Raw genomic sequence first — 5,389 nt, 5'->3', positions numbered from 1 at the left:
TTCATTCCAGACAAACTTGATCCCTTTTCGGGTCAAACTGGTCATAGGCGCTGCCAAACGGGAGAAATCCTTCACAAATTTCCGATAGTAACCCGCTAGGCCAAGGAAACTCTGGATCTCAAAAATATTCTTGGGTTGCTCCCAATTCAAAACTGCTTTAACCTTTGATGGATCTACTGACACTCCACCTTCTGAAACAACTTGCCCCAAAAATTTCACCTCCTATAGCCAAAATTCACATTTCTCATATTTGGCATACAATCGGTGCTCCCGAAAAATCTGTAAAACAATACTCAAATGGACCTCGTACTCCTCCCGAGATCGTAAATACACGAGAATGTCATCCACAAAAACTGCCATAAACTGGTCCAAGTAATCGTGAAAAACGCAGTTCATCAAGTCCATGAATGCCGCTGGCGCATTAGTCAAGCCAAAAGGCATAACAAGGAACTCATAGTGTCCATACCGCGTACGGAACGCTGTCTTTGGGATATCCTCATCCTTAACCCGTAACTGGTAGTAGCCTGACCTCAAGTCAATCTTCGAAAAACAATTGGCTCCTCTCAACTGATCAAACAAATCATCTATCCTTGGCAAATGATACTTATTCTTGATGGTGGCACCATTTAACTTCCGATAATCAATGCACAACCTCGAAGAACCATCTTTCTTCTTAGCAAACAAGACCGGTGCGCCCCACGGTGACACACTCGGTCTGATAAAACCTTTCATCCTCAAATAATCAAGCTGCCTCTTTAATTCTTCCAATTCAACTGGTGCCATAAGATACGGTGCCATAAAAATCGGCGCGGTACCTGGCATCAAATCAATAGAGAACTCCACTTCTCGGTGTGGAGGTAACTCTGTCAAATCCTTCGGAAACACATCCAGAAAATCATGAACAACCACAGGATAATCTTCTTCCACAGTATCATCTTCTTCGGCTAGAAGACTAGCCAAGACATAATCACCACGACTCCGTCCACGAACTCTATAAAACGATAAAATGTGGGAATCACTCCGATCTCCCACGAAAAAAAACAGTCTCCCTCGGGAATGCAAACTGTGACTCTACCTCTAAAACAGTCGATCGTGGCACGAAAGGAAGCTAATCAATCCATCCCGAGAATGACATCAAAGCTAGTCATCTCTAGGAGGATAAGATCAAACACAAAAGTCCGTCCGGTTATCACAATGGAACAATCTCGCACAACTCAACTCAAAGACACTGAAACCCCAATTGGCGTATCAACACACAACGCCCGATCTATGAAATTGACCTCTAACCCCGATGCAAGTGCAAATGATGATGATATAAAGGAATGAGATGCACCAGAGTCAAACAAAACACGGGCCTAAGAACCAAACACTGGAAATATACCTCGAAGAACTAATGGACCAGAAAATGCATCGGTCTGAGCAAGCGCAAAAACACGTCCCTGTGGTGCCTGTGCCTGAGAATTACCAATTTGAACACCTGACTGCTATACTAACATAGTAGGAGTATCCCTCCTAACTGGCCGTAAACTCGGAGAGGATATGGAAGGCTGTGATGGTGGTGGTCTGAAACCTGACTGAACTGTAGCCGACTGTGACGGGCTCTACTGTGACCCTCTGCCACTACCGGTGCCTGCTCCCTGATTAGGATAATTCTTAACCTTATGGCCCTATTGGCCACAACTAAATTGGCCACAACTAAAACAAGCCCTAGAATTAATCGATGTCTGTGGACACTCTAACTTGTAGTAACCTGGCTGATTACAAAGATAACAAATGACACCACTTCTTGCAGACCCTGCTGCCATAAGAGTGGTAGGAGCGGATCTTGTTGACTGTTGCCCCTGAAACTGAGATGAACCACCCCTGTTCCTCTTCCCTGAAGGTCCCTCTGAAAATGACCCTGCATTCCTCTTTTGCTTCCACTACTCCCTTCTTGCATCCTTATCTTTAATGTCAGCCTCCAGCATTAATGCCCTTTCCACTGCTTCAGAATAAACCTTAATGAATTGTGCTATGATCAACAGTCTCATTCGATCATTAAGACCGGAAACAAACTTCCGAGTCTTGTTAATTTCATCTCTCACAATTTCTGGAGCAAAGCGAGAAAGTGAAGTAAACTTGTTCTCATATTCCGCCACTGACATATTGCCTTGGATAAGGTTATGAAACTGGTCGTTTAGCTCCCATATTTTAGAAATCGGAAAATACTTTTCATAAAACAATTCCTTGAACTTATCCCAACTCATCTCCTCCACCTTGTACCGGCTCGTAATCGATTTCCATTATAGTTTGGCATCCTTAGCAAACTTTTAAGTAGCTAGGATGATCTTCCAATGATCTTCCGTCACATCCATTGAAATTAGTTGAGTCTCAACTTGATCCAGGTAGTCATCTGCTACCATTGGATCTGCACCGCCTTCAAACATAACTAGCATCAACTGGGAAAACCCCTTAATGATCTTGAGACGCTTCTGAGCTAGCGTCTCCTCAACTTGAATTGTAGGTTGTGGTGCCGACTGCAACTGAGCAGCAATCATTGCCCTCACGGCATTTTGCAACAAACGATTCAACTCCAATACCACAGAACCTTCCCCCATTTCTACGGGTGCTTCAACATTATCCCTCATTGTGGGGACAACTCTTGGGGGAATCAAGCCTTAAGAAGTGTGTCCTCATCATTTAGCTCCTCCGAATTGGAGCTGGAGCTCTCGCCAACATCACCCCTAGTCAGTCTAGGGCCAACTTCCCTGGTTTCCTCACGCCGTGACATCATTCTATAAAACAAAGAAAACAATTCAATAACGATAACACTAAGGTCCAACCGTGAACAACCTAACGCAAAAAGATACTGTACAAACATTTAGCATGTAATACTATGCAATGAACACATTAATATAAGCATATAAGCACATAAGCACGTAAGCAAGTAAGCAGTTAAGCATGCTTTTTCACATAGCAAAACACATTTGTAAATAAGGAAATAACAATGCAAATGACTTCACAGACAACCCTAGGTAGGTCTCTACCCGTCGTCTTAATGGTTTTCGAACCTAGGCTCTGATACCAAATTTGTAACGACCCTAAATGATGCCAAATTTTTTTTAAAAAAAAATTTCGGCATGACCTTCGCTAAAAATCATCCTACAACAACCTGTTTAAATGCATTTTTAACCTGTCCCAAAACAAATATCATATAATACACTCCATGGTGGTACAACCACTTACTATATCATCCAAATATTATATTTACAGTCCCAAATTACAAGATTAATATCAAATGTCCATATTTTGCAACATTTAGATAGCTTATACGAAAGTTACAGCCCATAGGTGTAATTAAAATATGAAAAGTTCATAAGTCGTCGTACAAAATACATTATGCTTAGTCTTACAAAAATAGTGAGACCTAAGTACAAAAACAACAAAAGAAGCTCCTAATCCATTCTAAGTCAGTGGTAGAATGTCATCCACCACTTCTTTCCCGTTTCTTGAAAAAAATGTTAAAATGAAGGGGTGAGCATAAGCTCAGTAGGAAGTGCCTAAGGCACACCTCTTGAGACCCCGTGAATCCACACAATGAATTGGAATAAGAAAATTGGGATCATACCAAGCCTGAAGTAAAAGTATAACTACGATACTACATCATTAACCCAATACCACAAATAAATATACCATGCAATGAGATGCCGTGCCATACAATGTCACTCCCCATTTTTCCAAAACCATTTCCATTATCATTTTCAAAACCGTTAGTGAACCCATCCTATGGCAACTCCATGGCAGCACGAGAGGAGGATTGGCCACTGTCCCTGACCCATGGCAACTCCATGGCGTCATTTGGGGCTCAGGTAACTCAACCACACTAGGGCGATCTCCCTAATCCCCTCTAGGCCTCACTAACGCCGCGGTCCCTAGGTAACTCCTAGGCGGCCGAGTTTTTCATAAAATCCCTATCAAAATTCTTTCCCAAAAAGATATATATATATATCTATATATTTATTTTTTATTTTTCAAAACAACATTCCCCATTTCTTTCCAATGAAGTGCATGTATGTTTCCTATTTTCATGTCATACCAATATTTATCAACACACATGTAATTTTAAACTCATGCCATTTAACATGCTTTACAAGAATTTCAAAGAAATTATCACATTACTTACATTCAACAATAAGCTAGCAGGATTAAGTATGTAAGACATGGATTCTATATCATTCAAGCATGCTATTACACATAATATCAATTAAAACACATAGTCATGTAACCCATTTAGAACAATTTATTCATTTACAAGAAGATCAACCAAAATAACATGCTAAGTAGCAAAAATCAAGAAGGAAATTCACTAAGGTGCAAGAAATTGTACATTAAGAACCCCTACCTCAAAGGAGGAGAAAACCGCCAATTCTCTTATTCAATCTGTTTATTGAATTATACATCATCTTTTATTTATCTTTGCATAAAACTTGTCTCTATGTGATGAATCAAGATCCATGATTGCAAATCCCTCAAAAAGTTTTAAAAACTTGCACGTTTCCCAACAGTGGTATCAGAGCACGTGGTTTGATTCATTACTAGAGAACATGTGTTTATAAAAATCATATTCATGGATCCAAATTATATATACATATATAAAATTATTAATATATGTTGATGTATGATTTATTATGTTGATATATATTAATACATGATGATGTATGTATAATTGTGAATGGATGATGATGTGTGTTTGGGCCATGGATGAAGTTTATAGGTTTATAGAATGTAATTTTATTTTTGGATGAATGTAATTAAGGCTTTGTTTTAGCCGTTTGAAAATTCAATGATGTAATTTTATTTTTTCCATTGTATTTCAAATTGTAAGTATTTATTAAAGCCATGTAATATTCATCAAAGGATGCTATGAAGCTTCAAGAGGGTCCGAAAGGGTTAAATTATGCTTTAGTAATTTTCTGGAATTTTTTTGAATTTTTCGGGAATTTTTTTGAGGCTTAATTTAATTTTCTGGAATTTTTGGAATTTTTTCAGCGTTTTTCCGTTGGCCGGAGCTTCGCCGGCGGCGAGAAGGGGCGTCGGAGGTGGCCCGGATCAGATGCGGCGCAAGTGGGTGAGCCTGGACCGTGTTCCACAGGCGCCAGGAGAAGGCACATACTGGCGCCTGCATTGCACGCGCCAGCCAAGGAAGTTTTGTCCTCCACGCGCGTGAAGGCGCGTGGAGGCGCGTCCCACGCACCTCAGGCGCATAGGTGCGCGTGAGGGCGCGTTCCACGTGCCCCAAGTGCGTGCCGGCGCGTGGGGGCGCGTGGGAGCGCGTGCTGAGTCTTGCTGCCTGCCCTAGGCGCGTGCCAGCGCGTGTGGGGTCCTCCGGGCTCGTTCCAAGCGGCGTTTT

This window comes from Cornus florida, unplaced genomic scaffold, assembly GCF_030987335.1.
Source record: "Cornus florida cultivar Cherokee Brave unplaced genomic scaffold, ASM3098733v1 CherokeeBrave_3.0.0_Hap2_Chr05, whole genome shotgun sequence".
Lineage (NCBI taxonomy): Eukaryota > Viridiplantae > Streptophyta > Magnoliopsida > Cornales > Cornaceae > Cornus > Cornus florida.
This window is presented reverse-complemented; position numbering follows the sequence as displayed.